Source organism: Pseudophryne corroboree, chromosome 2 (genome assembly GCF_028390025.1).
Source record: "Pseudophryne corroboree isolate aPseCor3 chromosome 2, aPseCor3.hap2, whole genome shotgun sequence".
Lineage (NCBI taxonomy): Eukaryota > Metazoa > Chordata > Amphibia > Anura > Myobatrachidae > Pseudophryne > Pseudophryne corroboree.
In genome coordinates this window covers 923,712,845-923,739,508 of record NC_086445.1, presented here as the reverse complement: position 1 = coordinate 923,739,508, position 26,664 = coordinate 923,712,845, and the positions used below count along the sequence as shown (strand labels likewise).

Below are 26,664 nucleotides of genomic sequence, written 5' to 3'. Positions count from 1 at the left end.
ACGGTGATAGTGTATCGCCGTAACATCTTTTCTAGCTTTAATAAGAGTAGGAATGACCTCCTCTGGAATACCCTTTTTAGCTAGGATTTGGTGTTCAACCGCAATGCCGTCAAACGTAACCGCGGTAAGTCTTGGAACACGCACGGCCCCTGTAGTAGCAAGTCCTCCCTGAGAGGAAGGGGCCACGGATCTTCTGAGAGCAGTCCCTGAAGATCTGCATACCAGGCCCCTCGAGGCCAATCTGGAACAATGAGTATCGTCTGCACTCTTGTTCGTCTGATGATTCTCAATATTTTTGAGATGAGAGGAAGTGGAGGGAACACATACACCGACTGAAACACCCACGGTGTCACCAGGGCGTCCACCGCCGCTGCCTGAGGGTCCCTCGACCTGGAACAATACGTCCGAATCTTCCTGTTGAGGCGTGTTGCCATCATGTCTATTTGCGGAAGTCCCCAACTGTCACCTCTGTAAAGACTTCCTGATGAAGTCCCCACTCTCCTAGATGGAGATCGTGTCTGCTGAGGAAGTCTGCTTCCCAGTTGTCCACTCTGGAATGAAGACCGCTGACAGAGCGCTCACATGATTTTCCGCCCAGCGAAGAATCCTGGTGGCTTCTGCCATTTCTGCTCTGCTTTTTGTCCCGCCCTGGCGGTTTACATGCGCCACGGCTGTGACGTTGTCTGACTGGATCAGAATAGGCAGGTTGCGAAGAAAATTCTCCGCTTGTTTGAGGCCGTTGTAAATGGCCCTCAATTTCAGCACATTGATGTGTAGGCAAGCCTCTTGGCATGACCATATTCCCTGAAAGTTGTTTCCCTGTGTGACTGCTCCCCATCCTCGGAGGCTCGCGTCCGTGGTCACAAGAACCCAATCTTGAATGCCGAACCTGCGACCCTCTAGAAGGTGAGCACTCTGGAGCAACCACAGGAGAGAGACCCTGGCCCGGGGGGGCAGGGCAATTTTCCGATGCATGTGCAGGTGGGACCCTGACCACTTGTCCAGAAGGTCCCACTGAAAAGTCCGTGTGGAATGGCCTTGTAGGCCGCCACCATCTTTCCTAATACATGAGTGCATTGATGAACTGACACTCTTTTTGGCTTTAACAGGTCTCTGACCATGTTCTGGAGTACTTGGGGTTTTTCCTCTGGGAGAAAGTCCTTTTGTTTTTCCGTGTCCCGAATCATGCCCAAAAACGACAGTCGAGTTGCTGGAACCAACTGCGACTTTGGTAGATTTAGGATCCAGCCGTGTTGTTGTAGTATTCTCTGGGAGAGAGATACGCTTTGTAACAATTTTTTCCCTTGAACTCGCCTTTATCAGGAGATCGTCCAAGTACGGGATAATTGTGATGCCTTGCTTGCGCAGGAGCACCATCATTTCCGCCATTACCTTGTCGGGGCCGTGGAAAGCCCAAACGGCAACGTCTGAAATTGGTAATAACAATCCTGTACAGCGAATCTCAGGTACGCCTGATGAGGAGGATAAATGGGGACATGAAGGTATGCATCCTTTATGTCTAGTGACACCATAAAAACTTCCCCTTCCTGGCTGGAGATCCCTGCCCGGAGAGATTCCATCTGGAATTTGAACTTTTTCAGATATAGGTTCAGGGATTTTAAATTCAGAATGGGCCTGACCGAGCCATCCAGTTTCGGGACCACAAAAAGGCTTGAATAAAAACCCTTCCCCTGTTGTAGAAGGGGAACCTTGATAATCACTTACTGATGATACAGTTTCTGTATGGCAGCTGCCACAGTTTTCCCTCTCTGGGGAGGAAACTGGCAAGACCGATTTGAAAAATCGGTGAGGAGGCACATCTTCGAATTCTAGTTTGCATCCCTGGGATTAAATTTCTACCGCCCAAGGATCCAAGTCCGACTGAACCCAGGCTTGGCTGAAGAGTCGAAGACGTGCCCCCACCGGCGCGGACTCCCTCAGCGGAGCCCAGCATCATGCAGTGGATTTTGTAGAGGACGGGGAGGACTTTTGTCCCTGGGAACTAGCCGTAGCAGTAGTGATGTGCACCGGATATTTTTCGGGTTTTGTGTTTTGGTTTTGGATTCGGTTCAGAGGCCGTGTTTTGGATTCGGACGCGTTTTGGCAAAACCTCCCTGAAAATTTTTTGTCGGATTCAGGTGTGTTTTGGATTCGGGTGTTTTTTTACAAAAAACCCTCAAAAACAGCTTAAATAATAGAATTTAGGGGTCATTTTGATCTAGGGATGGGCAAAATACGGCCCGCGGGCCGGATGCGGCCCGCAAACCGATCCTGCCCGGCCCACTGCATCCCACCAGCGAGCAATGACAAGCGGCCCGACCGGCTGAGCTGCTTGTCATTGCTCTGCACTGCAGTACCTCCAAGCTGCCAGCGGCGCCTCTCTCCCCTGCTGCTGCGTTGTAGCAGCCTCCTCCAGAGTCCCCAGTGACAACGGCTGTGTTCAGCCGAGAAGGGGGCGGGGCTACACGGGACCTCAGGGGGCGGAGCTACACGGGACAAGAGCCAGACTGCTACAGATCCATCCTTCCTGCCACTGCCAGCCAGATCAGTAAGTTAATGGGAAAAGTGAAAGAAAGTGTAAGTGTGTGTGTGTGTGTGTGTGTGTGTGTGTGTGCGCATATATTTGTGTGTGCGGGCAGTGGCGTCAGAATGTTTTTAGGTTTGGGGGAGAGATCTTTAGCTCTCGCTGTACCAACCCCTCCCGTGTTCTATCACCATGTCACCCGCCCCATGTTCTGTCACAGTGTCACCCCCCCGTGTTCTGTCACTGTCACCCCCCCCGTGTTCTGTCACTGTCACCCCCCCGTGTTCTGTCTCTGTCACCCCCCCGTGTTCTGTCACTGTCACCCCCCTGTGTTCTGTCACTATGTCACACCCCCCGTGTTCTGTCACTATGTCACCCCCCCCGTGTTCTGTCACTGTGTCACCCCCCCGTGTTCTGTCACTGTCACCCCCCGTGTTCTGTCACCCCCACCGCGTTCTGTCACCGTGTCACCCCCACCGTGTTCTGTCACCGTGTCACCCCCACCGTGTTCTGTCACTGTGTCACCCCCACCGTGTTCTGTCACCATGTCACACCTTTCCCCAGGGGCCAGAAGACACTGGATAATTTGCTTGCTGCACAATAATTATCCTAAATAAAATGTTAATGTGTAAAAAGGCTCTCTACCTGCCGTAATGTGTGTAAAAGGGGCTCTACCAGGTGTAATGTGCGTAAGTGGCGCTGTGTGGCGCAATTTGAATAATGGAGACTATTGTGCAGCCTAATATGAATCTGTATTATTTTTTGCCCACACCCCTTCCACATGAAGCCACGTCCCTATATTTTTGGCAAGTGGGGCGAGCTGTTATTTTGTATGTGGCCCTCGGATACTGACAGGAAATGTCAAGTGGCCCCTCAGCTGAAATAATTGCCCACCCCTGTTTTGATCCCATAGTATTATTAACCTCAATAACCATAATTTACACTCATTTTCAGTCTATTCTGAACACCTCACAATATTATTTTTAGTCCTAAAATTTGTACCGAGGTCGATGGATGACTAAGCTAAGCGACCCAAGTGGCCGACACAAACACCTGGCCCATCTAGGAGTGGCACTGCAGTGTCAGACAGGATGGCAGATTTAAAAAATAGTCCCCAAACAGCACATGATGCAAAGAAAAAAAGAGGTGCACCAAGGTCGCTGTGTGACTAAGCTAAGCGACCCAAGTGGCCGACACAAACACCTGGCCCATCTAGGAGTGGCACTGCAGTGTCAGACAGGATGGCATATTTAAAAAATAGTCCCCAAACAGCACATGATGCAAAGAAAAAAAGAGGTGCACCAAGTTCGCTGGATGGCTAAGCTAAGCGACCCAAGGGGCCGACACAAACACCTGGCCCATCTAGGAGTGGCACTGCAGTGTCAGACAGGATGGCACTTCAAAAAAATAGTCCCCAAACAGCACATGATGCAAAGAAAAAAAGAGGCGCAATGAGGTAGCTGTGTGACTAAGCTAAGCGACCCAAGTGGCCGACACAAACACCTGGCCCATCTAGGAGTGGCACTGCAGTGTCAGGCAGGATGGCACTTCAAAAAAATAGTCCCCAAACAGCACATGATGCAAAGAAAAATGAAAGAAAAAAGAGGTGCAAGATGTAATTGTCCTTGGGCCCTCCCACCCACCCGTATGTTGTATAAACAGGACATGCACACTTTAACAAACCCATCATTTCAGCGACAGGGTCTGCCACACGACTGTGACTGAAATGACTGGTTGGTTTGGGCCCCCACCAAAAAAGCAATCAATCTCTCCTTGCACAAACTGGCTCTACAGAGGCAAGATGTCCACCTCCTCCTCATCGTCCGATTCCTCACCCCTTTCACTGTGTACATCTCCCTCCTTACAAGGGGAGAAAACAGAAGGCTCTTGTGTGGGCGCACTCTTAAGAAAAAAAGTTGATAATGTATGAAAATCTAGAAAATGCTTAAGACATAACTTTTATTGACATTGTTAAAAACAAAAATACCCTTCCCAAGGATCTATCAGACAAATTGAAAATTTGAAAAAGTATTAAAATTGTTCTGGTCTCTTTATTACAAAGAGTATTTGGAAAGGTTGTAGACATTGAATTGTCATACCCCCATTTCCCCTGACCAGTACAGGGTTTCTGTATTGATGGAACCGGGGGTTGGTTAAAACACAGTTTCTATAAAGGAAGTCAAAGTGAATAGACTATGAATAACTAGAATGGTAATCAGCGGTCACCACTCTAGGGATTGTACACCTGAATTACATATAAATGCCATCTTTACAGGCAATAATTGTAGGCATCATAATACAGTCAAAAAACTGTTATTATTGTAAACACTATGATAGAGAAATACAGATCAGTATTAGTGGTGATACTGCTGTTGGTGTTTTTTATCACATTAGGGAAGAAATTAATTCCTGATCTACAACACCAGGTATTCGCAGGCAGTCACCTATCCTGATACTAACCTGGCCCAACGCTGTTTAGCTTCCAAGATCGGACGAGATCGGGCGCTGACAGCGTGGTATGGTAGTAGAGATTTATGTGTACGCCAATGAGAGTGCACCTATATAAGAAATGAGAAATTGAGAGAACTGAGAGAAGATGGAGAGTAAGAAAAAGGTTAGTGAAAATATGTGGATCTGCTTTCCACGTTAGACCCGGTTCAAAGATTCCCACTGTTGTGGTACAATGCTCCGGGAATCATGGATGAGAGTCCACAAAATTGGTGAGTAGAGAGTATAGTAGTAAATTAATTAGATAGCGATATATTAGGCTAATAGCTTTGACAAGATAATGCAAGGATTTAACTACTACACAACATATATTTTCAGAAGACAAAATCTTCCATTAATAATGGCAAAAGTTTCCTTGGTGTCTCAACCTTAAATGATGTTGTGATTGAGAATCTTATTATAACATATACATGAGAATCTTATACAAATGGTATGTCTCTTGACACAAAAAAATATATATATATATATATGATATAATATAAACAGGTTCTCACAGTATTAGGTAGAACACAAATAAAGGCAAAAGTGTTTTTAGGGAAAGTGTGGGGTGACAGGATAAATCATGAACGAAAAGAAGAAGGCAATTAAATCTTAGGGAATGTGGTTGAGAGATGAAATGGAAATCATGCTATTACGGGAACTTAATGGATGTATGAACAATATAGGAAAAATAATGTTATGGAAAAAATATTGGTTTAGAATGTTGTGGGGGATGTAAAGGATGTATATGGGAGAATTGGGAGGAATCCTAGAAATACCTATAAAGATAAATAGTTGACAGTAATAGTTATTGAGAATGAAATGGGTGTAAATAGGGAAATAAGGAGGAATCACAGAAAAGCTCCATAATTTATAGTTTCATTGAGACCAAAAGGCTTCAAGCTGTTCAGGCAAAAAATCCACTTGCTCTCTTTTTTATATATAGTTCTTTGGTTATGTCCCCTCCTCGTATGCCCAGATGAACACGATCCAGGCCAAAGGTCTTGAATTCTTTGATGGATCCTTTGTGAAAAAAATGAAAATGCCTGGCTACTGATGAGAGCTGTTTCATCCGTGCCAGATCTCTGGAGGCATTGCGGATGTTTCCTAGATGTTCCAACACTCTCTCTTTGAATTTACGTGTGGTCATGCCTATGTATTTAAGATTGCACCCGCAGGTTATGCAATAGATCACTGACTGAGTATTACAGTTAAAAAAATGTTGTACTAGACTGTACAATGTCGTACGTAATAGACTGGCCATATCTGTCGATGACAGTATTGGTTTGCAGGATCTGTGGGCATGATTTACATTGTCCACAAGGAAAAGAACCAGTGATGGAAGGTTTTTTTAGAAATAGAAGTAATCAGGTGGCTGTGCACTAACTGATCTTTCATATTTCTAGATCTGCGCCAGCTCATTTGTAATGGAGAATCGAAGAGAGGTGCTAGATCCGGATCCAGCTGCAGAATGGGAAGATGTCTGACTATGGCTTCCTTCAGCATTCTCCATTCGGGACAGAAAGTGCCAATGAAGCGAATGGTATCCTCCTGCTCTATGTCTTTGATCTTCTTCCCAAAAATCAAATTTTCCCTCTTAGTTGCTGCAGTGGCAGTATATGCCCGTTTGAGTGAGCGTTTGCTGTAGCCTCTAGCTTGGAGGCGATTAGTAAGTTCCAAACTCTTGATTTTGAAGATTTGATCTTCTGAGCAATTGCGTCTCAAACGTAGGTATTCCCCTTTCGGGATATTTTCGATAGTGGGGGGAAAATGTGAGCTTGTTTGGTGTAGGAGACTGTTGGTTGCAATCTCCTTGCGGTACAATTCAGTTTCCAAAAAGCCTGCATTAGATTTGTAGATATTGAGATCTAGGAATGGTACCATTTCAGAGCTGATGAAATGTGTCATGGTAATATTGAGATCATTCGTATTGAGATTTTGAATAAAGTCCATGAGCAGATCTCTGCCACCATTCCAAATTATGATATACGTCGTCGATATACCTCAACCATAATACTATATGTGTGGTGTATTTTTCATTAGAGGTATTGAAGACATAAAAGTGCTCCCACCACCCTAAAAAGAGGTTCGCATACGTGGGTGCACATGCCGCACCCATTGCAGTTCCCCTGATTTGTAGGAAAAATTGGTCTTGAAAGACAAAATAATTCTTGGAAAGAACGAAATTGAGCAACTGTAAAAGAAAATCAGAAAAATCATTAGTGCCAGTTAGATCCAGAAAGAATTTGGCTGCTGTTAGGCCTTGATGATGATTAATACTGGTGTAGAGCGCCTCTACATCTAGAGTCACTAGGAGGAAATCATTCTCAAAATGAATATCGTGGATTTTCCGCAGTAAGTCAGCAGTATCCTGTAAGTATGATGGTAATTCCAGAACAAAATCGCGTAGATGTAGGTCCAGAAATCGACTGGGCTGCTCCAAGATCCCACCGTCACCTGACATTATAGGTCTGCCAGTTGGTTGGTGAGCATCTTTGTGAATCTTGGGCAGAAGATAGAACGTAGGGGTTTTAGGATTTAGGACAGTGAGATATGCTGCTTCTTGTTTGGTGATGGTGCCTTGTGCAGCAGCTTCTTGTATCAGAGAGGTGTAAGCTTTCAAAAACCTTTTTGTTGGATCATTGAGAAGTTTCTTGTAACACAGAGGATTGAATAACTGTCTGTGTGCTTCAGTGATATACATTTGTTGTGGCCAAAGGACAATATTGCCACCTTTATCCGATGGTTTTCTAATTACATCTCGCCAGGTTTCCATTTCACGTAAGGCTTGTCTCTCTTTAAATTTAAGATTCCTAGAAAGGTGTTGATGGCCAGGTTTGGACATAGATGTCATCAAATTCTTTAGACACTCTGTTGAGAAAGACCTTAATTTCGGGGCTGGTATTGTCTGGAGGAAAGAATGAAGATTTGGGTTTACATTTAGGTCGAGGAGCACTCGCTTCAGACTGCCCTGCATCACCGCCAGCGGTTGGGCTCGGAATTCTTAGCCTTTTCCTCGCACCCACAGTTGCAGGAGAATGTGAAGGAGGAGCTGTTGACGGGTCACGTTCCGCTTGACTTGACAATTTTCTCACCAGCAGGTCTTTGAACCTCTGCAGACTTGTGTCTGCCGGAAAGAGAGATACAACGTAGGTTTTAAATCTATGATCGAGCACGGTGGCCAAAATGTAGTGCTCCGATTTCAACAGATTGACCACCCGTGAATCCTGGTTAAGCGAATTAAGGGCTCCATCCACAAGTCCCACATGCCTAGCGGAATCGCTCTGTTTTAGCTCCTCCTTCAATCTCTCCAGCTCCTTCTGCAAAAGCCTGATGAGGGGAATGACCTGACTCAGGCTGGCAGTGTCTGAACTGACTTCACGTGTGGCAAGTTCAAAGGGTTGCAGAACATTGCACAACATTGAAATCATTCTCCACTGCGCTTGAGTCAGGTGCATTCCCCCTCCTTTGCCTATATCGTAGGCAGATGTATAGGCTTGAATGGCCTTTTGCTGCTCCTCTATCCTCTGAAGCATATAGAGGGTTGAATTCCACCTCGTTACCACCTCTCGCTTCAGATGATGGCAGGGCAGGTTCAGGACTGTTTGCTGGTGCTCCAGTCTTCGGCACACGGTGGCTGAATGCCGAAAGTGGCCCGCAATTCTTCGGGCCACCGACAGCATCTCTTGCACGCCCCTGTCGTTTTTTAAATAATTCTGCACCACCAAATTCAATGTATGTGCAAAACATGGGACGTGCTGGAATTTGCCCAGATGTAATGCACGCACAATATTGGTGGCGTTGTCCGATGTCACAAATCCCCAGGAGAGTCCAATTGGGGTAAGCCATTCTGCGATGATGTTCCTCAGTTTCCGTAAGAGGTTGTCAGCTGTGTGCCTCTTATGGAAAGTGGTGATACAAAGCGTAGCCTGCCTAGGAACGAGTTGGCATTTGCGAGATGCTGCTACTGGTGCCGCCGCTGCTGTTCTTGCTGCGGGAGGCAATACATCTACCCAGTGGGCTGTCACAGTCATATAGTCCTGAGTCTGCCCTGCTCCACTTGTCCACATGTCCGTGGTTAAGTGGACATTGGGTACAACTGCATTTTTTAGGACATTGGTGACTCTTTTTCTGACATCTGTGTACATTTTCGGTATCGCCTGCCTAGAGAAATGGAACCTAGATGGTATTTGGTACCGGGGACACAGTACCTCAATCAATTCTCTAGTTCCCTGTGAATTAACGGTGGATACCGGAAACACGTTTCTCACCATCCAGCCTGCCAAGGCCTGAGTTATCCGCTTTGCAGCAGGATGACTGCTGTGATATTTCATCTTCCTCGCAAAGGACTGTTGGACAGTCATTTGCTTACTGGAAGTAGTACAAGTGGTCTTCCGACTTCCCCTCTGGGATGACGATCGACTCCCAGCAGCAACAACAGCAGCGCCAGCAGCAGTAGGCGTTACACTCAAGGATGCATCAGAGGAATCCCAGGCAGGAGAGGACTCGTCAGACTTGACAGTGACATGGCCTGCAGGACTATTGGCTTTCCTGTGTAAGGAGGAAATTGACACGGAGGGAGTTGGTGGTGTGGTTTGCAGGAGCTTGGTAACAAGAGGAAGGTATTTAGTGGTCAGTGGACTGCTTCCGCTGTCATCCAAAGTTTTTGAACTTGTCACTGACTTCTGATGAATGCGGTCCAGCTGACGTATAAGGGAGGATGTTCCTAGGTGGCTAACGTCCTTACCCATACTTATTACAGCTTGACAAAGGCAATACACAGCTTGACACCAGTTGTCCGCATTTCTGTTGAAATAATTCCACACCGAAGAGGTGATTTTTTTGGTATTTTGACCAGGCATGTCAATGGCCATATTCGTCCCACGGACAACAGGTATCTCCCCGGGTGCCTGACTTAAACAAACCACCTCACCATCAGAATCCTCCTTGTGAATTTCCTCCCCAGCGCCAGCAACACCCATATCCTCATCCTGGTGTACTTCAACACTGACATCTTCAATTTGACTATCAGGAACTGGACTGTGGGTGCTCCTTCCAGCACTTGCAGGGGGCGTGCAAATGGTGGAAGGCGCAACCTCTTCCCGTCCAGTGTTGGGAAGGTCAGGCATCGCAACCGACACAATTGGACTCTCCTTGGGGATTTGTGATTTAGATGAAAGCACAGTTCTTTGCTGTGCTTTTGCCATCTTAACTCTTTTAAGTTTTCTAGCAGGAGGATGAGTGCTTCCATCCTCAGGTGAAGCTGAACCATTAGCCTTGAACATAGGCCAGGGCCTCAGCCGTTCCTTGCCACTTCGTGTCGTAAATGGCACATTGGCAAGTTTATGCTTCTCCTCTGATGATTTTGATTTAGAGTTTTGGGTCATTTTACTGAGATTTATTTTTTTGGATTTTACATGCTCTCTACTATGACATTGGGCATCGGCCTTGGCAGACGACGTTGATGGCATTTCATCATCTCGGCCATGACTAGTGGCAGCAGCTTGAGCACGAGGTGGAAGTGGATCTTGATCTTTCCCTATTTTACCCTCCACATTTTTGTTCTCCACTTTTAAATGTGTGGAATTATATGCCAGTAATATATCAATAGCAATGGCCTACTACTATATATACTGTGCACAACTGAAATGCACCACAGGTATGGATGGATAGTATACTTGACGACACAGAGGTAGGTAGAGCAGTGGCCTACTGTACCGTACTGCTATATATAGTATATACTGGTGGTCAGCAAACTGTGCAAAACTGAAATGCACCACAGGTATGGTAGGATAGTATACTTGACGACACAGAGGTAGGTAGAGCAGTGGCCTACTGTACCGTACTGCTATGTAGTATATACTGGTGGTCAGCAAACTGTGCAAAACTGAAATGCACCACAGGTATGGATGGATAGTATACTTGACGACACAGAGGTAGGTAGAGCAGTGGCCTACTGTACCGTACTGCTATATAGTATATACTGGTGGTCAGCAAACTGTGCAAAACTGAAATGCACCACAGGTATGGATGGATAGTATACTTGACGACACAGAGGTAGGTAGAGCAGTGGCCTACTGTACCGTACTGTTATATAGTATATACTGGTGGACAGCAAACTGTGCAAAACTGAAATGCACCACAGGTATGGATGGATAGTATACTTGACGACACAGAGGTAGGTAGAGAAGTGGCCTACTGTACCGTACTGCTATATAGTATATACTGGTGGTCAGCAAACTGTGCAAAACTGAAATGCACCACAGGTATGGATGGATAGTATACTTGACGACACAGAGGTAGGTAGAGCAGTGGCCTACTGTACCGTACTGCTATATAGTATATACTGGTGGTCAGCAAACTGTGCAAAACTGTAATGCACCACAGGTATGGATGGATAGTATACTTGACGACACAGAGGTAGGTAGAGCAGTGGCCTACTGTACCGTACTGCTATATAGTATATACTGGTGGACAGCAAACTGTGCAAAACTGAAATGCACCACAGGTATGGATGGATAGTATACTTGACGACACAGAGGTAGGTAGAGAAGTGGCCTACTGTACCGTACTGCTATATAGTATATACTGGTGGTCAGCAAACTGTGCAAAACTGAAATGCACCACAGGTATGGATGGATAGTATACTTGACGACACAGAGGTAGGTAGAGCAGTGGCCTACTGTACCGTACTGCTATATAGTATATACTGGTGGTCAGCAAACTGTGCAAAACTGAAATGCACCACAGGTATGGATGGATAGTATACTTGACGACACAGAGGTAGGTAGAGCAGTGGCCTACTGTACCGTACTGCTATATATTATATACTGGTGGTCAGCAAACTGTGCAAAACTGAAATGCACCACAGGTATGGATGGATAGTATACTTGACGACACAGAGGTAGGTAGAGCAGTGGCCTACTGTACCGTACTGCTATGTAGTATATACTGGTGGTCAGCAAACTGTGCAAAACTGAAATGCACCACAGGTATGGATGGATAGTATACTTTACGACACAGAGGTAGGTAGAGCAGTGGCCTACTGTACCGTACTGCTATATAGTATATACTGGTGGTCAGCAAACTGTGCAAAAATAAGAATTTACTTACCGATAATTCTATTTCTCGGAGTCCGTAGTGGATGCTGGGGTTCCTGAAAGGACCATGGGGAATAGCGGCTCCGCAGGAGACAGGGCACAAAAGTAAAGCTTTTACAGGTCAGGTGGTGTGTACTGGCTCCTCCCCCCATGACCCTCCTCCAGACTCCAGTTAGGTACTGTGCCCGGACGAGCGTACACAATAAGGGAGGATTTTGAATCCCGGGTAAGACTCATACCAGCCACACCAATCACACCGTACAACTTGTGATCTAAACCCAGTTAACAGTATGATAACAGAGGAGCCTCTGAAAGATGGCTTCCTAAACAATAACCCGAATTAGTTAACAATAACTATGTACAAGTATTGCAGATAATCCGCACTTGGGATGGGCGCCCAGCATCCACTACGGACTCCGAGAAATAGAATTATCGGTAAGTAAATTCTTATTTTCTCTATCGTCCTAAGTGGATGCTGGGGTTCCTGAAAGGACCATGGGGATTATACCAAAGCTCCCAAACGGGCGGGAGAGTGCGGATGACTCTGCAGCACCGAATGAGAGAACTCCAGGTCCTCCTATGCCAGGGTATCAAATTTGTAAAAAATTTACAAACGTGTTCTCCCCTGACCACGTAGCTGCTCGGCAGAGTTGTAATGCCGAGACCCCTCGGGCAGCCGCCCAAGATGAGCCCACCTTCCTTGCAGAATGGGCCTTAACAGATTTAGGCTGTGGCAGGCCTGCCACAGAATGTACAAGTTGAATTTTGTTACAAATCCAACGAGCAATCGACTGCTTAGAAGCAGGTGCACCCAACTTGTTGGGTGCATACAGTATAAACAGCGAGTCAGATTTTCTGACTCCAGCCGTCCTTTAAATGTATATTTTTAAGGCTCTGACAACGTCCAACAACTTGGAGTCCTTCAAGTCGTCTGTAGCCGCAGGCACTACAATAGGCTGGTTCAGGTGAAACGCTGATACCACCTTAGGGAGAAAATGCGGACGCGTCCGCAGCTCTGCCCTATGTCGAATGGAAAATTAAATAAGGGCTTTTATAAAACAAAGCCGCCAGTTCAGATACTCTCCCGGCCGAAGCCAGGGCCAGTAACATAGTCACTTTCCATGTGAGATATTTCAAATCCACATTCTTTAGTGGTTCAAACCAATTGGATTTGAGGAAATCTAAAACTACATTTAGATCCCACGGTGCCACCTTAGGCACCACAGGAGGCTGTATATGCAGTACTCCTTTGATAAAAATCTGGACCTCAGGGACTGAGGCCAATTCTTTTTGGAAGAATATTGATAGGGCCGAAATTTGAACCTTAATAGATCCCAATTTGAGACCCATAGACAATCCTGATTGCAGGAAATGTAGGAAAACGACCCAGTTGAAATTCCTCCATCGGAGCACTCCGCTGCTCGCACCACGCAACATATTTTCGCCAAATACGGCGATAATGCTTCGCGGTGACTTCCTTCCTTGCCTTTATCAAGGTAGGAATGACTTCTTCTGGAATGCCTTTTCCTTTTAGGATCTGGCATTCAAACGCCATGCCGTCAAACGCAGCCGCGGTAAGTCTTGAAAAAGACAAGGACCCTGCCGAAGCAGGTCCCTTCTCAGAAGTAGAGGCCACGGATCGTCCGTGACCATCTCTTGAAGTTCCGGGTACCAAGTCCTTCTTGGCCAATCCGGAGCCACTAGTCTTACTCCTCTTTGCCGTATAATCCTCAATACCTTTGGTATGAGAGGCAGAGGAGGAAACACATATACCGACTGGTACACCCAAGGTGTTACCAGCGCGTCCACAGCTATTGCCTGCGGATCTCTTGACCTGGCGCAATACCTGTCCAGTGTTTTGTTGAGGCGAGACGCCATCATGTCCACCATTGGTTTTACCCAACGGTTTAATAGCATGTGGAAAACTTCTGGATGAAGTACCCACTCTCCCGGGTGAAGGTCGTGTCTGCTGAGGAAGTCTGCTTCCCAGTTGTCCACGCCCGGGATGAATACTGCTGACAGTGCTATCACGTGATTCTCCGCCCAGCGAAGGATCCTGGCAGCTTCTGCCATTGCCCTCCTGCTTCTTGTGCCGCCCTGTCTGTTTACATGGGCGACTGCCGTGATGTTGTCCGACTGGATCAACACCGGTCTTCCTTGAAGCAGAGGTTCCGCCTGGCTTAGAGCATTGTAGATTGCTCTTAGTTCCAGAATGCTTATGTGAAGAGACTTTTTCAGGCTCGACCACACTCCCTGGAAATTTCTTCCCTGTGTGACTGCTCCCCAGCCTCTCAGGCTGGCATCCGTGGTCACCAGGATCCAATCCTGCATGCCGAATCTGCGGCCCTCCAATAGATGAGCCTCCTGCAACCACCACAGAAGGGATACCCTTGTCCTCGGCGACAGGGTTATCCGCAGGTGCATCTGAAGATGCGACCCTGACCATTTGTCCAACAGATCCCTTTGCATGGAATCTGCCGAAAGGGATTGCTTCGTAAGAAGCTACCATTTTTTCCCAGGACTCTTGCATTGATGTACAGACACCTTTCCTGGTTTTAGGAGGTTCCTGACCAGGTCAGATAACTCCTTGGCTTTTTCTTCGGGAAGAAAAACCTTTTTCTGAACTGTGTCCAGAATCATCCCCAGGAACAGCAGACGAGTTGTCGGCATTAATTGGGATTTTGGAATATTCAGAATCCATCCGTGCTGCTTTAGCACCTCCTGAGATAGTGCTAAACCCATCTCTAGCTGTTCTCTGGACCTTGCCCTTATTAGGAGATCGTCCAAGTATGGGATAATTAATACGCCTTTTCTTCGAAGAAGAAATATTATCTCGGCCATTACCTTTGTAAAGACCCGAGGTGCCGTGGACAAACCAAACGGCAGCGTCTGAAACTGATAGTGACAGTTTTGTACAACGAACCTGAGGTACCCCTGGTGTGAGGGGTAATTTGAACGTGGAGATACGCATCCTTGATGTCCAAGGATACCATAAAGTCCCTTTCTTCCAGGTTCGCTATCACTGCTCTGAGTGACTCCATCTTGAACTTGAACTTCTTTATGTACAGGTTCAAGGACTTCAGATTTAGAATAGGCCTTACCGAGCCATCCGGCTTCGGTACCACAAAAAGAGTGGAATAATACCCCTTCCCTTGTTGTAGAAGAGGTACCTTGACTATCACCTGCTGAGAATACAGCTTGTGAATGGCTTCCAAAACCGTCTCCCTTTCTGAGGGGGACGTTGGTAAAGCAGACTTCAGGAAACGGCGAGGTGGCTCTGTCTCTAATTTCAACCTGTACCCCTGAGATATTATCTGCAGGATCCAGGGATTTACCTGCGAGTGAGCCCACTGCGCGCTGTAATTCTTGAGACGACCGCCTACCGCCCCCGAGTCCGCTTGCGAAGCCCCAGCGTCATGCTGAGGCTTTTGTAGAAGCCGGGGAGGGCTTCTGTTCCTGGGAAGGAGCTGCCTGTTGCTGTCTCTTCCCTCGTCCTCTGCCTCGTGGCAGATATGAATAGCCCTTTGCTCTCTTATTTTTAAAGGAACGAAAGGGCTGCGGTTGAAAGGTCGGTGCCTTTTTCTGTTGGGGAGTGACTTGAGGTAGAAAGGTGGATTTCCCGGCCGTAGCCGTGGCCACCAAATCCGATAGACCGACCCCAAATAACTCCTCTACGCATCGCCTGTCCACTGTCGTGTCCATAAAGCTCTTCTGGCCGAAATGGACATAGCACTTACCCGTGATGCCAGTGTGCAGATATCTCTCTGTGCATCACGCATATAAAGAAATGCATCCTTTATTTGTTCTAACGACAGTAAAATATTGTCCCTGTCCAGGGTATCAATATTTTCGATCAGGGACTCTGACCAAACTACCCCAGCACTGTACATCCAGGCAGTCGCAATAGCTGGTCGTAGTATAACACCTGCATGTGTGTATATACCTTTTTGGATATTTTCCATCCTCCTATCTGATGGATCTTTAAGTGCAGCCGTCTCAGGAGAGGGTAACGCCACTTGTTTTGATAAGCGTGTTAGCGCTTTGTCCACCCTAGGAGGTGTTTCCCAGCGCTCCCTAACCTCTGGCGGGAAAGGGTATAAAGCCAATAACTTCTTTGAAATTAGCAGTTTTTTATCGGGGCACCCCACGCTTCATCACACACGTCATTTCATTCTTCTGATTCGGTAAAAACTACTGGTAGTTTTTTCACACCCCACATAATACCCTGTTTAGTGGTACCTGTAGTATCAGTTAAATGTAACATCTCCTTTATTGCCAAAATCATATAACGTGTGGCCCTACTGGAAAATACGGTTGATTCGTCACCTTCACCACCGGAATCAGTGCCTGTGTCTGGGTCTGTGTCGACCGACTGAGGCAAGGGGCGTTTTACAGCCCCTGACGGTGTTTGAGGCGCCTGGACAGGCACTAATTGAGTGTCCGGCCGCCTCATGTCGGCAAACGACTGCTTAAGCGAGTTGACGCTATCCCGTAATTCCACAAATAAAGGCATCCATTCTGGTGTCGACCCCCTAGGAGGTGACATCCTCATATTTGGCAATTGCTCCGCCTCCACACCAATAACGTCCTCATACATGTCGACACACACGTACCGACACACAGCAGACACACAGGGAATGCTCTATACGAAGACAGGACCCACTAGCCCTTTGGGGAGACAGAGGGAGAGTCTGCCAGCACACACCAAAAAGCGCTATATATGACAGGGATAGCCTTATGATTAAGTGCTCCCTTATAGCTGCTTTTATATTAATATATTGCCATTTATTTTGCCCCCCCTCTCTGTTATACCCTGTTTCTGTAGTGCAGTGCAGGGGAGAGACCTGGGAGCCTTCCTGACCAGCGGAGCTGTGACAGAAAATGGCGCCGTGTGCTGAGGAGATAGGCCCCGCCCCTTTTTCGGCGGGCTCGTCTCCCGCTATTTAGTACATTTAGGCAGGGGTAAATATCTCCATATAGCCTCTGGGGCTATATGTGAGGTATTTTTAGCCTTTTTAAAGGTTTTCATTTGCCTCCCAGGGCGCCCCCCTCCCAGCGCCCTGCACCCTCAGTGACTGCCGTGTGAAGTGTGCTGAGAGGAAAATGGCGCACAGCTGCAGTGCTGTGCGCTACCTTAAGAAGACTGCAGGAGTCTTCAGCCGCCGATTCTGGACCTCTTCTTGCTTCAGCATCTGTGAGGGGGCCGGCGGCGTGGCTCCGGTGACCATCCAGGCTGTACCTGTGATCGTCCCTCTGGAGCTTCATGTCCAGTAGCCAAGAAGCCAATCCATCCTGCACGCAGGTGAGTTCACTTCTTCTCCCCTCTGTCCCTCGTTGCAGTGATCCTGTTGCCAGCAGGAATCACTGTAAAATAAAAAACCTAAGCTAAACTCTCTAAGCAGCTCTTTATGAGAGCCACCTAGAATTGCACCCTTCTCGGCCGGGCACAAAAATCTAACTGGAGTCTGGAGGAGGGTCATGGGGGGAGGAGCCAGTACACACCACCTGACCTGTAAAAGCTTTACTTTTGTGCCCTGTCTCCTGCGGAGCCGCTATTCCCCATGGTCCTTTCAGGAACCCCAGCATCCACTTAGGACGATAGAGAAACTGAAATGCACCACAGGTATGGATGGATAGTATAGTTGACGACACAGAGGTAGGTAGAGCAGTGGCCTACTGTACCATACTGCTATATAGTATATACTGGTGGACAGCAAACTGTGCAAAACTGAAATGCACCACAGGTATGGATGGATAGTATACTTGACGACACAGAGGTAGGTAGAGAAGTGGCCTACTGTACCGTACTGCTATATAGTATATACTGGTGGTCAGCAAACTGTGCAAAACTGAAATGCACCACAGGTATGGATGGATAGTATACTTGACGACACAGAGGTAGGTAGAGCAGTGGCCTACTGTACCGTACTGCTATATAGTATATACTGGTGGTCAGCAAACTGTGCAAAACTGTAATGCACCACAGGTATGGATGGATAGTATACTTGATGACACAGAGGTAGGTAGAGCAGTGGCCTACTGTACCGTACTGCTATATAGTATATACTGGTGGACAGCAAACTGTGCAAAACTGAAATGCACCACAGGTATGGATGGATAGTATACTTGACGACACAGAGGTAGGTAGAGAAGTGGCCTACTGTACCGTACTGCTATATAGTATATACTGGTGGTCAGCAAACTGTGCAAAACTGAAATGCACCACAGGTATGGATGGATAGTATACTTGATGACACAGAGGTAGGTAGAGCAGTGGCCTACTGTACCGTACTGCTATATAGTATATACTGGTGGTCAGCAAACTGTGCAAAACTGAAATGCACCACAGGTATGGATGGATAGTATACTTGACGACACAGAGGTAGGTAGAGAAGTGGCCTACTGTACCGTACTGCTATATAGTATATACTGGTGGTCAGCAAACTGTGCAAAACTGAAATGCACCACAGGTATGGATGGATAGTATACTTGACGACACAGAGGTAGGTAGAGCAGTGGCCTACTGTACCGTACTGCTATATAGTATATACTGGTGGTCAGCAAACTGTGCAAAACTGAAATGCACCACAGGTATGGATGGATAGTATACTTGACGACACAGAGGTAGGTAGAGCAGTGGCCTACTGTACCGTACTGCTATATAGTATATACTGGTGGACAGCAAACTGTGCAAAACTGAAATGCACCACAGGTATGGATGGATAGTATACTTGACGACACAGAGGTAGGTAGAGCAGTGGCCTACTGTACCGTACTGCTATATAGTATATACTGGTGGTCAGCAAACTGTGCAAAACTGAAATGCACCACAGGTATGGATGGATAGTATACTTGACGACACAGAGTTAGGTAGAGCAGTGGCCTTCTGTACCGTACTGCTATATAGTATATACTGGTGGTCAGCAAGCTGTGCAAAACTGAAATGCACCACAGGTATGGATGGATAGTATACTTGACGACACAGAGGTAGGTAGAGCAGTGGACTACTGTACTGTACTGCTATATATATATATATAGTTATACTGGTGGTCAACAAAATTCTGCACTGTCCTCCTACTATATACTACAATGCAGCACATATATGGAGCGTTTTTCAGGCAGAGAACGTATAATACTGGTGGTCACTGGTCACTGGTCAGCAAAACTCTGCACTGTCCTCCTACTATATAATACTGCTGGTCCCCAGTCCCCACAATAAAGCAATTAGCACACTGAGCACAGATATTTGCAGCACACTGAGCACAGTCAGATATGGAGCGTATTTTCAGGCAGAGAACGTAGATATTTGCACTTGCAGCACACTGAGCACAGATATTTGCAGCACACGGAGTACAGATATTTGCAGCACAATTTGTAGCCCACTGAACATAGAAACTGAGAGGACGCCAGCCACATCCTCTCATGATCATCTCCAATGCACGAGTGAAAAATGGCGGCGACGCGCGGCTCCTTATATAGAATACGAATCTCGCGAGAATCCGACCGCGGGATGATGACGTTCGGGCACGCTCGGGTTAACTGAGCAAGGCGGGAGGATCCGAGTATCCCTCGGACACGTGAAAAAAGGGTGAAGTTCGGGGGGGTTCGGATCCCGACGAACCGAACCCGCTCATCACTACGTAGCAGGCACTCTTTTCCCTCTACCTCCACCTCTGGCGAGGAAGGAAGAGCCCCGACCCTTTCTAAACTTATGCGACCGAAAGGACTGCATCTGATATTGAGGTGTTTTCTTTTGCTGTGGGGGAACATAAGGCAAAAAAGAAGATTTACCCGCGGTAGCTGTGGTAACCAGATCCGCAAGGCCCTCCCCAAATAAAACTTCACCTTTGTAAGGCAAAGTCTCTATATGTCTTTTTAAATCAGCATTATAAATAAATAATTATCGTCGACACTGGAGTCGGAATCCGTGTCGGTATCAGTGTCTACTACCTGTGAAAGGGGACGTTTCTGAGACCCCGAAGGGCCCTGTGACACAGTCAAAGCTATGGATTGACTCCCTGCTTTTTCCTTGGACTCAGCTTTGTCCAATCTTTTGTGTAATAAAGTCACATTAGCATTTAAAACATTCCACATGTCCAACCAATCAGGTGTCGGCTGCGCCGACGGAGACACCACAATCATCTGCTCTGCCTCCCTAGATGAGCCTTCCACCTCAGACATGTCAACACACACGTACTGACACCCCCACACACACTGGGATACCTAATATTATGGGGACTGACCCACAATAAGGCCCTTAGGAGAGACAGAGAGAGAGTATGCCAGCACACACCTAGCGCCACTGTACACTGAGACCAAAATCCCAGCCTGTCAGCGCTTTTTATATATATGTGTAAAACACCACATTTTTGCGCCAAATAATGTGCCCCCCCCTCTCTTTTTGGCCCTCTGTACTAGCTAACAGCAGGGGAGAGTCCAGGGCCGCTTCTCTGCAGCATGCTGAGGAGAAAATGGCGCTGGTTAGTGCTGGAGGATCAAGCTCTGCCCCCCGACGGCGGGCTTCGGTCCCGCTCTAAATCTTTATACTGGCTTGGGATTTGGAATTATATAGCCTCTACAGTATATATAAGTATTCTGCCAGTCTTATCTGAGGTATATTTATGCTGCCCAGGGCGCCCCCCCTGCGCCCTGCACCCTTACAGTGGCGCCTGTGTGTGTGAGCTGGGAGCAATGGCGCGCAGCGTTACCACTGCGCATTACCTCATGAAGATCTGAAGTCTTCTGCCGGCTTTGAAGTCTTCTTTCTTCTTATACTCACCCGGCTTCTATCTTCCGGCTTTGTGAGAAGGACGGCGGCGCGGATGCGGGACGAACGGCGAGGGTGAGACCAGCGTTCCGACTCCCTCTGGAGCTAATGGTGTCCAGTAGCCTAAGAAGCAGAGCCTATCATTTAAGTAGGTCTGCTTCTCTTCCCTCAGTCCCACGAAGCAGGGAGCCTGTTGCCAGCAGTGCTCCCTGAAAATAATAAACCTAACAAAAGCTTTTTCAGAGAAACTCAGGAGAGCTCCCCTGCAGTGCATCCAGTCTCCACTGGGCACAGGAACTAACTGAGGTCTGGAGGAGGGGCATAGAGGGAGGAGCCAGTGCACACCCATTCTAAAGCTTTACAGTGCCCATGTCTCCTGCGGAGCCGTCTATACCCCATGGTCCTTGTGGAGTCCCCAGCATCCTCTACGACGTAAGAGAAATCAATAAAAAATACTTGATTTTAAAAAAACAAAACACAAAACTAGGCATGTTTTGTATTTAATATTATTGCCCCTTTAATTCCAGTGGGCAAAACCACCAAGGACTTTGCGACTTTGAAAAGCATTGCATAGTAAATGTACCTCATGTTATTGAAGGGAATATGGCTTCTTGTCATTTAATAGATAAAATTATTGTGGGATGTAAGTGATTCTGAGTTCACCCGACGTGCGGGATGCAGGCCGAACTCGGATGTTTTTTTTAAATGAGCAGTCATTTACAATGCATAACCTTATAAAGGATTGCCCTTTTAAAAAAAAGTCAGAATTCGGGCGGCATCTAGCACGTCGGGCGAACTCCATTACATCCCACCCATTGTTTTCAAAACCAGACCTGTCCCAAACATAAAACATATTACATTATATTATATTAGCTAACAATTGCCAGCCATAACTGCAACTGGACAGCAAAGGACATTTTTTATGCAATTTGTCATCACAAAATTATTCCTTTCTCTGTGAAGATTGCTTTGTACACTCGGTTATAGAAAAACCATCAGTGGTCTCTGACCATCAGCCATCTTTGAAGAATTGTTTAAAGGATGACTGTTAGTTCAAAATATTTTTCAAAGAGCCAAGAGATTCCACAGTCCCTTAGTGTGGAATAAAAATAATGGATAAACTGTTGAAGACACAGACATAGGGAAAAAGACAACCTTGTCCAACCTTGTTGGAGTCTTCCATCAACACCTGTCTGTGTGTATACAGATTCCAAAGCAAACATTACATGAATTGTCATTTCCTGCTTGCGGAATATTTTGAATAGTAATGAAAAAAAATAATTATACATTCTGGGAATCAACTGCTATAGAATCGAACCACTAATATAATTCAGGAAAGTTATAATAGAGGGCCTAATTCAGATCTGATCGCAGCAGCAAATTTGTTAGCTAATGGGCAAAACCATGCAGGGGAGGCAGATATACTGTAACATGTGCAGTGAGAGTTAGATTTGGATGGGTTATTTTGGGGGTCATTTCGAGTTGATCGCTAGATAAAAATGTTCGCTGCGCAGCGATTAAGTGAAAAAGCGGCACTTCTGCGCATGCGGCGCAGTGCACATGCGTGACGTACTTTCACAATGGGGGGAGTATTTTTACACAAGATCTAGTGAAGCTTTTCAGTCGCAATGGCAGCCGCAGATTGATTGACAGGAAAGGGGTGTTTCTGGGTGTCAACTAACCGTTTTCAGGGAGTGTTCGAAAAAACGCAGGCGTGCCAGGAAAAACACAGGCATGCCAGGAAAAACGCCTGCGTGGCTGGGTGAATGCAGGGCGTGTTTGTGACTTCAAATCCGGTACTGAACAGTCTGAAGTGATCGCAAGCTAGGAGTAGGTCTGGAGCTTTCGGTCGCACTTCTGCTAAGCTAAAATACACTCCCAGAGGGCGGTGGATTAGCGTTTGCACGACTGCTAAAAACTGCTAGCGAGCGAACAACTCGGAATGACCCCCTTTGTTCTTTGTTTCTGTGCAGGGTAAATACTGGCTGCTTTATTTTTACACTGCTATTTAGATATCAGTTTGAACCCACCACACCCAAATCTATCTCTCTCTACACATGTTATATCTGCCCCCCCCCCCCCCCTGTACTGCACATGGGCCCTCATTCCGAGTTGTTCGCTCGCAAGCTGTTTTTAGCAGCTTTGCACACGCTAAGCCGCCGCCTACTGGGAGTGAATCTTAGCTTATCAAAATTGCGAACTAAAGATTAGCAAAGTTGCGAATAGACACTTCTTAGCAGTTTGAGTAGCTCCACACTTACTCGGCAACTGCGATCAGTTCAGTGCTTGTCGTTCCTGGTTTGACGTCACAAACACACCCAGCGTTCGCCAAGACACTCCTCCGTTTCTCCAGCCACTCCCGCGTTTTTCCCAGAAACGGTAGCGTTTTTTCGCACACACCCATAAAACGGCCAGTTTCCGCCCAGAAACACCCACTTCCTGTCAATCACATTACGATCACCAGAACGAAGAAAAACCTCGTAATGTTGTGAGTAAAATACCTAACTGCATAGCAAATTTACTTGGCGCAGTCGCACTGCGGGCATTGCGCATGCGCATTAGCGACTAATCGCTCCGTTGCGAGAAAAAAATAACGAGCGAACAACTCGGAATGACCCCCATGGTTTTTCCCCATTAGCTAACAAATTTTCTGCTGCAATCAGATCTGAAGTAGGCCCAGAGTTATAAATTGTCTTTTACATATATATATATATATATATATATATATATATTAATGATGAGCGGATTCGGTTTTACTCGGTTCTCAAAACGGCATCTTATTGGCTCACGGATGTCACATGTTTTGGATAGCCAATAAAGGTGGTCATTCCGAGTTGTTCGCTCGGTAATTTTCTTCGCATCGCAGCGATTTTCCGCTAACTGCGCATGCGCAATGTTCGCACTGCGACTGCGCCAAGTAAATTTGCTATGCAGTTACGTATTTTACTCACGGCATTACGAGGTTTTTTCTTCGTTCTGGTGATCGTAATGTGATTGACAGGAAGTGGGTGTTTCTGGGCGGAAACTGGCCGTTTTATGGGAGTGTGTGAAAAAACGCTACAGTTTCTGGGAGTGGCTGGAGAAACGGAGGAGTGTCTGGGCGAACGCTGGGTATGTTTGTGACATCAAACTAGGAACGACAAGCACTGAACTGATCTCGCTGGCAGAGTAAGTCTCGAGCTACTCAGAAACTGCACAGAGAAGTCTTTTCGCAATATTGCGAATCTTTCGTTCGCAATTTTGATAAGCTAAGATTCACTCCCAGTAGGCGGCGGCTTAGCGTGTGCAAAGCTGCTAAAAGCAGCTTGCGAGCGAACAACTCGGAATGAGAGCCAAGATGCCGTTTTGAGAACCGAGTAAAACCGAATCCGCTCATCACTAATATATATATATATATATATATATATATATATATATCCTATATAATAGCCCAGATCTGTGACTCTGTGCCTGGGCCTCTAACGCTGGACGGAGTCACAACACTGGGCGGAGTCACAGCATACAGTCACAGATCTGCTAAAAAATATGGGAGAGATGTCTGGATGCAGGCCATGATGATGATGCAGGCAGGTGAGTAGCTGATGCAGCGCCTATGGACCCCATCCCCCATCCGTGGTACCCCCGCATCTGCTACTGCCCCTCTCGCGTCAACCCTGCTCCTCCTGCACCCGCTGCGCCTCTCAACCCCCGCACCCGCCCCTTCTCCGGTGCTGTCTCCGGCCACTGGTCTGGCAGCGCTGTGAGCAGCCGGTGACACGCTGGAGCGGCGGGGCCAGCAGAGCGTGGCGCAGCGGAGTCTCCGGCCCCCAGCCTGACTGCACTGTGAGCAGCCGGTGACACACAGGAGGGACGGGGCCAGCACATCATGGCGCAGCGGAGTCTCCGGCCCCTGGTCTGGCAGCGCTGTGCGCAGCCAGTGACACGCTGGAGCGCCGGGGGCAGCAGATCTCGGATTTCTCCAGGCACTCCCGGGAGAAGCTGCTGCAGCAGAGGGTAAAGATGTTCTCCAAGCTGACGCCCATCCTGTAGCAGGCTGTAGAGGCGGTGAGTGCCGGGGGACACCGGGGGCAGCTAGGCCGCAGCATCGGCACTGTCCTGTGTAGGGACCTGAGGCTGGCCCGCGAGGGGCAGACAAGGGGCAGCAGGGAGCGATGATGTGGCCAGAACTTCTCATCCTGGGCCCGCCGCCGCTGATTCCTATCTCACCCCCCTGATTAGATACCGTACAATGTATTACACACCACACACATATACACCCCTATATACTACACAGCGCACATATATATACACCAGGCATGGCCAACCTGTGGCTCTCCAGCTGTTGTAAAACTACAAGTCCCATCATGCCTTGCCACAGTTTTGCTATTAGGGAATGCTAAAACTGTGGCAGGGCATGCTGGGATGTGTAGTTTCACTACATCTGGAGAGCCACAGGTTGGCCAGGCCTGATATACACCATTATATACAGTACTACACACCACACACATACATCCCTATATACTACACACCACACACATATGCATCCCTATATACTACACACCACACACATATGCACCCCTATATACTACAGATCACACACATACACCCCTCTATACTACACAGCACACAAATATATGCACCATTATATACAGTACTATACAACACACACGTACATCCCTATATACTACACACCACATACATATACACCCCTATATAGTATACTACACACCACACACATACACCCCTATATACTACACAGCGCACACATATACACCCCTATATACTACACATCACACACATATATACACCCCTATATGCTACACACCACACACATACACCCCTATAACCTACACAGCGCACACATATACACCCCTATATACTACACACCACACACACACACACACACACACACACACACACCCCATATACTACACAGCGCACAAATATATACACCATTATATACAGTACAACACACCACACATATACAGTACACCCCTATATACTACACACCACCCACATACACCCCTATATACTACACACCACACACATATACACCCCTATATACTATACACCACACACATACACCACTATATACTACACAGCGCACACGTATACACCCCTATATACTACACACCACACATATATACACCCCTATATACTACACAGCGCACACATATACACCCCTATATACTAAACACCACATACACCCCTATATACTACACATCACACATGTATACACACCCCTATATACTACACACCACACACATATACACCCCTATATACTACACACCACACACATATATACCCCTATATACTACACACCACACACATATATACCCCTATATACTACACACCACACACATATATACCCCTATATACTACACACCACACACATATACACCCCTGTATACTACACACATACACCCCTATATACAACACAGCACACACCCCTATATACTACACATCACACACATATACACCCCTATATACTACACACCACACACATATATACCCCTATATACTACACAGCACAAACACCCCTATATACTATACACCACACACATACACCACTATATACTACACAGCGCACACATATACACCCCTATATACCACACACCACACACATATACACCCCTATATACTACACACCACACACATATACACCCCTGTATACTACACACCACATACACCCCTATATACTACACATCACACACATATACACCCCTATATACTACACATCACACACATATATACCCCTATATACTACACACCACACACATATACACCCCTGTATACTACACACATAC

The 26,664-nt window shown here is 46.8% G+C and overlaps 1 pseudogene; it reads right to left on the bottom strand.

The window, feature by feature from the left end:
- Nucleotides 1–4,935: 4,935 nt before the first annotated feature.
- Nucleotides 4,936–5,054, bottom strand: LOC135051473 (5S ribosomal RNA; annotated as a pseudogene).
- Nucleotides 5,055–26,664: the final 21,610 nt, after the last annotated feature.